Here is a 9719-nt window from a genome sequence, read left to right as displayed (position 1 = left end):
AACAACAAAAAAAAAGAGTACTTCTTGTTTTTGCAGAGGTCCTGAGTTTAATCCCCAGACCCACATGGTGGCTCACAGCTGTCGATAAGTCCAGTTCCAGGGGATCCAGTGTCCTCTTCAGACCTCCACAGGCACACACGTATATATACATACATACAACACATATATTTGTCACTGCTGGGAGTGGAGCAAGCCCAGATCCTTGAACAGGCTAGATAACCGCGATCCTAGGAAACAGTGCCCACCCCCCAGCTCTTGGAGCGATTCTCTTGACTTTGAGCGGCCTCCAGCGATGGCCAACTTCCGTTGTTTTCATTGGAGTGTCAAGTGACCTGTCTTCAGCTACTCACGGCTTTTTCTCTTCGCTTTTGGTTTTCAGTCCTTTTACCGTGATGTTACGACTGTCATTTATTGGCGTTTACTGCTCCTGGGGAATATACTTCTCCTGGCTGTCTACCTTGATATCTCCACTTCCAGGGGAGTCTCCGCCACCCCCATCCCCACATACTGCTTCTGACACATCCACAGTCCTCTCTTCTTCTGGAATTTCAACATGAGTCCCCAAATTTTGCACACACCCCATGCACACTAGAACAACCCATCTCACGGGTCCTTTGTCTCGCCATATTAATGCTCTAGACCATTATATCATGGCTATGTTGCATATCATAAAGGAAACAAGCCTTTACTCAAGGATGGATCCAAAGTTTCTGTACAGGAATTACAAAATTCCTTTCAAGGAATTAGTGTACAGCCTCTTTATTTGATTTTTTTTACCTTCTCGGGAATTAAATGTATGCTTCTGCTTTAAAAAGAAGAGAAGCATCAATCCCAAATGCTGCTTTCATACTTAAACTGTACTTTACAAGCACTAGCCTCTACTCACCCACACTGACGGAAAAGCCTGTATCCTCCATTTACTGCCGACAGCCAGACATCTACGGTTGTGGATGCAGATTTTCTGTTTCAGCCTTTGTTTGGACAGCTTCCAAAACATCATCCTATAGGTTTTTGGAATCTGTGCCAAGTTCAGCTCGGATTAAGTTTCTTTGTTGGAATTGCTTTTTAAAGCATCTGGACCAGAAATCATACACTGCGCTGCACAGCCGAGGAACATTTGGAAACCATCAGAGACATCATGATGAGGGGTGACTACTATTGTGTGCTGTCCTTAGGGTAGGTAAAGACTGTCTCACACACACACACACACACACACACACACACACACACACACAATGATCTCATTAAGAATTTAAGGAATGCTAGGCTCTTAGCATGTAGAAGTGAAGCCCCTCATGACTTTACTTGAAAGTGATATTATTCAACAGAATTATTTGTTTCTAAAGACTTCAGAGTAAAAAGGAGGATGTCTTTTTAAACCTCCTTTCAGCAGCATGCACGCGGGTTGCCGGCAAGATTTAGATTGTGTAGGTTAATATCATCATTTTTATTTTGCTTTCTTTTTCAAACTTCAGGTTGCATCATTTGGATAAAGAGGTTGGCTTAGATCTCTAGCCAGTAATATTCTACCCACTTTCTTAAAGATGTAGGATCATTCTTTAACTTAAAAAAAAAAGGAAACAACTCGCATTTCTCGTGCGATAACTGTGTCACACTCAGAAGGCCAAGCCAGACATTCACCATGAGCCTCTGGGCTCTTGTGCTCCTGAAAGGAACCTCGGCTATGAGTTTTAAGCTTTTCAATAGTTTCCACAGTGATTGATGGGTCTTGGAGAGATCATTTGATTATCCCGTATATCACCACAAGGAGAGACATTTTAGGTTGACATCCAAGTGATTTAGTGGCTAAGCTCTAGACCCAGAAACCAAAAGAAAAGAGTTCTTTTTCTGTTTGGAGGGCGGCCTTTGTCATTCTCTCTTTTGGGTTACTCTTGCATTTAGAAATAACTCTCCCCTCCATGTTCACTTCAAAAGGATAGTGTGAACCTATGAGCTCGTATTTCAACCTGAGTGGACCTTCTCATGCCGCATATGGGGTAATCCAAGAATCCCTTCAAAGTCCCTTCTACCAGGAAATCATCCATTGACCATTTGAGTATTAATTAAAATGTTTATAGGTTGTGTGTGCATGCCTCTCTGTATGTATATGTACATATGCATGCACACATATAAATATATGCGTGTCTATGTGTAGGTATGTGTGTATTAGATCCCTCATATGGAGGTAGTTTTTTTCTTTCAAAATCCATAGTATATGTTTATTTTTCATCATCTCATAAGCAAGAAAATATTACTGGAAAGGGAAGGTGGACAGATCCTTCAGAAAATGAGGAAATAAATTTCTGTGTCTTCACAGCCTCCCTTATCTCTGCCTCAAAGTGTGACCCTGAGCTGTATGCTGCAATGAAGTTTTTATAGATGGATGTCTATTTGGCTTTGTTCAGCTGAATGCCACTGGTAGGAGTTCCTGGAGTATGTAATACATTATCTTATTACACTCATTTTTATGGAAGCTGATCCTGAAGGGACAGTGGAAAGAGAGCTTACTCCAGCTTTCTGGAAAAGCAATTAATGCTGCCGCTCCTGCAGCAGCCATGGCCTGGCTGGGGCCAGCGTGCTGGCGCCCTCTCTCCTTTTATTAAAGCAGAGCTGCAGCTGCTGAGCAGAGGGGCAGCTCCACGTGGTACTTTCATCACCGCTAAGAGATTCCTACCCAGGGCTGACATCATTTCAGTTGTGGCCTTCTCATTATTAGAGTTTGGGGCTTCTACTTTGTTTATTAAAGATTTAAAGCTATAGGTTAAATCACCAAATTGAAATCTACTTATTTTCCTCTACTACAGTAAGTGGATAAGGTGTGCTGGGAAATGTAGTGTTCAAATCTTAGCGCCAGCTGAAATCCTTCCGAGGTGAAAATACTTGTATCAAAAAGAGGTGGAAGGCCCCATCTCTCTTTAGTGTTTCTTCACTGTAAGGAATGCTCACACCGTCTATTTTATATCCATTTTAGCAAATGCTTTAAGGCTGTTGACTATTAAATGTTAGTAAAAATAGTGGCCCGGACTTTTATTTAGCCCTTGTGGCAACTTTACTGTGTGCCTCATCTGTTTCTTATCAGCCTCTAAAATCGCTAATTCTTTAAGACTCACGGAATCCACGGTGTTTATGAAGATTTTTAATTCTCCCTATCGTCTTGTCTTCAGTGTCTCTTCACATATGAGTCAACCTTTATCATGGTTGTGCATCTTACATAGAAAAAACATAAACTAGGACAATACTTTTTTTGTCTATGTTCTAATGTAAATTCTATTTTAAGTAGAATCAACATGGCATCTGTCACAAAGACTTTTATAATGACATTCATGAAATAAGAAGTTCCTAATTTAAAACACCTCCCTCTGGGGGGTTAGAGCTTTTGCCTTCTTATTACATCATAGTAGTCTGTTCTGTTGGGCTCGACTTCTGATCATCATAAAAATTATCTTAATAAATTATTATTGTTCAATGGCTCTGTGTGTGTGTGTGTTCCTGTCCAGTGCACTCTTCATTTGTTGGTAGTTAAATGGACTTTGTTGTTGATAATTATTAATTAATTGATAAATATTGATTAAAGTTAATAACTATTCATTACATGTGAGAAAAAACATTTAGGAAAAATGGATTAGGGACTGTGATATCAAACTGATTTATTTAAAAGCCATTGCAATGTTCAGTCACCCTTCCGCTGGCCTCCCTTCATGTGCTTAACCTCCTTCAGACTCATGTGAGACCTGCCGCTGCATTGTATCCCCCAACTGTGTCTCACTACAGGGCACTCTGTAGGCCCGTGCAATTCTGCTGCCCTTAATGAATTTGTGGGCTCCCCTCCTACTCAGCTGTGTTGACAAATAAGCCATCAGCACTAGCAGTAAGCAAGAAGTTTTATTAAAGACCCAACAAGCGACGTGAGGAGCGCGCACACTGTAAAAGCACCTTCCCCCTGAGCAGGGCTTGGGTTTGTTTTTTTTACAACTGCTTGGATGTCAGGCCATGTGGACACTAGCACTGACTGCAACTTCTTACAGGAAGGGAGGGATCGGAATAACGACCTCGTCTTTTCCCCCGTGTGAGCATGCTCAGATCTGTCACGGCACTGGTGGGTGTGGGTTTCACCATTATAAGAAGCCCTGGGTCGTCCGGGGTATGAACATGAGGTCCAGACAAGATTGAGCCAGTCTGGAGCTTCCTTAGCATTTGGAACTATGTGATGGGTTGATGGGGAGGAGCTGGGGTGTTAAGTTTTCACTACCCTGCCATAACTTCCTGTAAGCAGGCAAACAGCCCGCAGAACAACGAATGGTTAGTAATCTCAGCTGGCAACAAACCCCTCCTCTCTCTGCTGTTGTTCTTGGAGGGTCATTGGGCAGTGATGGCCTATCTTCTGCTGGTTACCATCCTTTCCCAGTTAGATGGCCAAAACCTCCCCCGACTGCTTGTAGGCAGGTGTGTCATCAGGCTGTAGCTTCAGCTGTTTGTTTAGGAACATCAGTAGTGAAGAGATGGCCAATTGCCTGGGCTATCTCCCAGATGAGCAACATGCAGCCTAATGGGCTAAAAGACTATGCAGGTAAGTGCTCTACAGCTATGCTGTATCTCCACACCTGAGAGAAATATAAAGAAATAGTTAAGGATGGAAGTCCCAGGCGGCACACAAGCCTGAAGGAAGCTAAACACAACAGTGGAGGCCAGCAGAAGGGTATTTCCCAAAACTGAGGTGAGATCTGGCCAACTATTGGGAAAGGGGCGGGTATGGAGGTGAGCATAGACTCCCTGTCTGCATTCCAAGTGTTGGGATTTATTTTAAACACTGAGGCATGAGGTGGGCTCACAGGTGAAAGGCCTTTTCTCTATGAGCAAGGCTTAGGTGAAGCACCCGCAAGCCTCATGCAGGTCACCTGATGTCCTCCTGACCTACAAATGATACCAGCGTGCAACACAGGAAGCCAGAGACTCTCCTAATGGCGGCCAGGCTGCTTGAGTAGCACTTTCAATGCAGGTCAGGAATCCTGTCCATCTGGAAAAAGCTTCCGTAATTGCCAGAAGGTCCCTGGGGTTTCTGGGGACCCAGGACACAGAAGTTCAAAGTCAACTTGACAGTCTTCTCCTAGGTAAGCCCCCCTTATCTGGACAGTGAGGGTTGGTAACTGGTTTGGTATAAAGGGCAGCTCTCTGAAGCCCATTGTACTATTTCAGATGGGTTAAGGGCTGTCGTAGGTGTGTCACTTGGGAGTTCGTGTCTTTTCTATACCAAGTGTTCTGTGCTGCCTTGGTAACCTAGGTAGCTGTTGCTTAAACCCCTCACCCATGCTGGTCTTCAAACCATCCTGGGCATTGGCTGTTCCTTTAAGTCCCTGGATAGCCCTCCTTTCTTTTCAGAACATACTCACTACTTCATAGGTCAAAGGTCTCAGAGGTATAGGAACACACATACCACCAGAAAACTTTTTTTTCTGGGTAGTGTTGGCACACACCTTTAGTCCCAGCACTTGGGAGGCAGAAGCAAGAAGATCTCTGAGATCAGGCCAGCCTGGTCTACAGAATGAGTTCCAGGACAGCTAGGGCTATGCAGGTCCTTTGCAGTGCATGGTCAGCTGTTTCCCGGGAAGCTGCACCAACTCTAACCATGTTAGTACAAGAGGGAGCTGTTGTTTTCTGATACCAGCACTCCTCATCCAGATGGGCCTGTTGCATGCACATCAGAGAGGAGCCCATTAATGCTTTAGTGTGAAGGTCTCCATGGGGAGGCCTGGCTTCAGCCTTTTCCTCCAGCGCCACACCCCATATTCAGCCATCTTTGTTCTACAACATAGCTCCTCCCGTCTGTGACTCAGGCATCCTGTATGAATTGGTGGACTGTTTAAAAGATGAGGCCTATACAAACAGATTTACTCAGTAACCTCCAGGCACCTGCAAGCCACCTGGTAGAACCTAACAGGCAGTGAAGGGCTAGGTTTAGCATTGCCCATTAAGGTCATCTCTGGGTTATCCAAGAGCATTTAATTCTAGCTTTCGGAAGTTGGCGGATAGGACCTCCTCTAAACGATGCATGTAGACTCTTAAGTGGCTAGGGCAGGACCATCCTACAGAACTGATGCTTTCGGGTGAGAATGCTGAATCCTGAGAGTGAGCATCAGGCCACACAGTTTCTTTTATCTATCTATCTATCTATCTATCTATCTATCTATCTATCTATCTATCTATTTATCTATCTATCTATCTATCATTCCTGTCGTTTGTATCTCAAATGACATCCCCCTTCCCTGTTACCCCTCCACAACCCTCCTCCCCATCCCATCAGGCCACACAGTTTTAACAGCATGTTTTGAACTTGAGGAAGGGTCTCCAATGTAAGGAGTTAGCCAAACATTGCTTCATGGCCCTCTTGTAGTGGGTGTTTGGTAGGAGCAGCAGCTGCTGCAGCCTTGAGAAGCAGGCCTGGCTGTCTGGCCCAGTTCCTGTGGGAATTATGCTGCTATCCAGTCTCACAGTGCTGTTAGAGGAAGCACTCTTGGACAGTGGCTTGTCTCCCAAGACCGGGTGGGTCAAGTAGTTCAGGGAACTCAACCCCCTCCCCCAGTGCAGGAGCCGATGATTCAGCTCTTGGAAAGCTGCTTTCATGCCCCAGTCCACAGCCAGGCTCATGGTCTTTTCCCTTCAGATATTCATATGGAGTTTCTGTCATCGAGCCAAAGTGGAGAACTGTGTGCTGTGTAATCGTGCAGGGCCTGGAAACTGCTGCAGCCACTTTAGAAGGGGCTGCTGAACTGCAGACGGCCTCAGTCTATTCCACAGGACACCTCTTCATTCTGTCTCTGAGGAACCCCAAGTAAGTGACGGCTTTTTGAAATCTAGGCGTTTTAAAAGGTAGTTTATATTGACCACGCATGAGTTTGCATTTGTGAAGGTGAGAGGCCACCTTGCAGGAGTCAGTTCTCTGTGTCCATCATGCGTGTTCTAGAGATCATTAGCTCAGGTAGTCAGGCTTGGTAACAAGTGTCTTTACCAGCAGCACTGTCTCAAAAGCCCTGGGACCATGCTGCCGCCACTCCCCCGCCGCTTCTGTCCCTGTGGAACCAGGGTGGGTCACTGGCACCTCTGCGAACTCACAGGCTAGGAAACCCACCCCTCTCAAGACTGAATCATTATGAATCATTATGGAACCTGGTGGCCATTTGTTTGAGCTCCAGCTCACCTCCACAACTCCCCTACGACTGGGCTGGTTCAAAGCTTCAGCTCCTTTTGCTACAGCATCTCCGTTTGTATCCCAGGAGTTGGCCTCCAATGTGGGATGTTCCTGCCTCCGTTACAATCACAGGCATCTGCCACCATGTAGGCTTAGCTTTTGAGCCCAATGGTTAGTCTTTCCGACCACCCCTCATCCTGACGCTACCCAGCAGTCACCATATGAACACGAAAAATAGTCTGTGCCTTCTGGGGGTGAGGGGCGGTCAGAACTAGAAATTGGGAGGGGGACAGTATACATGCATTCCCTCCCACACACATTTCAAAACCATAATTTGTTGTAACAATGGCTACAGTTAGAAATACTTATTTTGGAAGAAATAAAGAGACACTATCTATAATGCAAGGAAATTTTATATGCACTGGTTATCACTAAATTAATTGTAGTTGCACTGGATAAGTCTGGAGTGAGAGATGCAATGTTTTCTACTTTAAAAGTACGTTTAAAGATCCATAAAGCCAGGGCTATGCAGAGAAACACTGTCTCAAAAAAAAAAAAATCCCCCCCCCAAATCCATTAAAAAATGCTTTTTTTGAAGTGGAAATGGCATTTTGAGTCCCAATTTCTGTTTTTTAAGACCTTAGATTTACAATAGTCACAAAACACCATTTAGGATACTTCTGTCTACTGGAAGATTTATTTATCAGTAGCCAGATCACAGCTAGGGTGTGATATTTTGAATGATAATGGCCCCCATAAACTCATGTATTTGAATATTTAGTCCCCCATTGGTAGAACTATTTAGTGATTAGGAGGTGTGGCCTTGTTGGGGGGGGATGTATCACTGGAGATAGGCTTTCATCTTTCAAAATCTCACAGTATTCGCTGGTAGCTCTCTCTCTGCCTTGTGGTAACTGTCTCAAGATGTGAGCTCTTGACTCTTGTTCCAGCGCCATGCCTACCTGTCTGCTGCCATGTTCTTTATCAAGATAACCATATACTTTACTCTCTGGAACGATAAACCCCAAATAAAGTCTTTCTTCTAAAAGTAGCCTTGACTTCATAGTACCAAAAAAGGAAAAGAAAAAAAAAGGTAACCAAAACATAGTTTTCTCACTGCAGTTTGCTAATGTAAGGTCCTGTGTTTCTTCAGGCACACATTGCTGGTGCCAGTGCCATGGTGTAAAAATTGAGCGTCCCTCCCCTCCAAGGCATGTATGTCAAAGGCTTGGTTCCCAGGATGCCACTATGGGGAGGTAGTGGAACTTTTGAGACATGAGTCCTAGAAGCAAGTGTTCCAGTCACTGGGCCTTGTCGGGATTATGTGGCTTTCTTTTTGACTTTGTTTCCTGGTCATGAGAGGGACAGCTGTGTCCTTTACAGCCTCCTGCTGTGATGTAGCCTTACTACAGGCCCAAAACAGGAAAAAACCAGCTGTGGGCTGAAACCTCCAAAGCTGTGACACCAAATGAACCTCTCTTCTCTTTAAGATCACTGTCTCAGGTCTTTTGTTACACTGACAGAAAGCCATTTAATGCAACCCAAAACTTGAATCAGAAGACCACATTGTATCAGCATATCTAAAAAGAGCTTATCAGTAGGACAGTTCCAATTTCAGAAACAATTTCAAAATACGTTTATGCTCAAATTATAGCATGATAGATTAGTGGTTTCCAGGCAGTATTCATTGTTTGCTAATATGACAACCACCACAATAGATTTCTTTTTTAATCATGAATGAATGATAGTATCCAATATTTTAGCTGCAGAAACTGAGCAACCAGGTANGTTTTTTACTTAGGCTTATTTACCATGTGTGCATATGTCATGTCACAGCATGCATATGGAGGTCAGGGGACAGTTTATGGAAGCTGGTTCTTGTATTGGTTTCTTTGATAATGATTTCGTCAAACATGGCAATCAAGGCAATGCATAAAACAACTCATTTAATTGGGTTTAAAGTTCTAGAGGGTTGGAGTTTATAATGGCGGGCAAAGACATGGTGCCAGGTGGCTGGAACAGCAGATGAGAGCTCACATCTTGATCTACAGCCAGAAAGCAAGGGACATAATGGAAATGGCAGGAGCCTTCTCAGACCTCAACCCTACCCCCACCCCACCCCATCCTGCCCAGCAACACACCACCTCTAACAAGGCCACTTCCTAATCCTCCCTGAACATTTCAACCAACTAGGGACCAAGTATTCAAACATATGGGCCTATGGGAATCCACTTCATTCAAACCACCAGAGTGTCCTTCCACTCACAGGAGAGGCATGGGTTCTACTGAGTGAACGCGGGCTCTCAGGGTTGACAGCAGGTTGTTGTTTTCCACATCTCAGCAGCCCCACAATTCTAGGTTTAATATTGTAAAAGTATGGGTTGAATTTAGATTCCTCGAGTCCTAAGTCTCCATATGAATTTTTAGGTTAGATATGTTTTCCAAATAATCGGGAATCTCAAGTCCTGTGTTATGTGAGGGATGGCCTTAGGTTCACATAAGATTGCTAACACCACTGGTAAGAAGATGAAATAAA

The 9719-nt window shown here is 44.2% G+C and overlaps 1 long non-coding RNA gene across 1 annotated transcript in view; it reads left to right on the top strand.

Moving 5' to 3' along the window:
* Positions 1 to 4945: 4945 nt before the first annotated feature.
* The window catches only part of LOC110304244, a 19835-nt gene continuing 15061 nt past the window's right edge, over positions 4946 to 9719 (top strand). Inside the window, exons 1-2 of the long non-coding RNA XR_002379036.1 lie at positions 4946 to 5108; positions 6659 to 6826. This is a non-coding gene — a long non-coding RNA (uncharacterized LOC110304244). The remainder of the gene's footprint in view (positions 5109 to 6658; positions 6827 to 9719) is intronic.

The sequence above is a fragment of the Mus caroli genome, chromosome 11 (assembly GCF_900094665.2).
Source record: "Mus caroli chromosome 11, CAROLI_EIJ_v1.1, whole genome shotgun sequence".
Taxonomy (NCBI): domain Eukaryota; kingdom Metazoa; phylum Chordata; class Mammalia; order Rodentia; family Muridae; genus Mus; species Mus caroli.
Note: the sequence above shows the minus strand (reverse complement) of the source record. Positions and strands in the feature narration are given on the sequence as shown.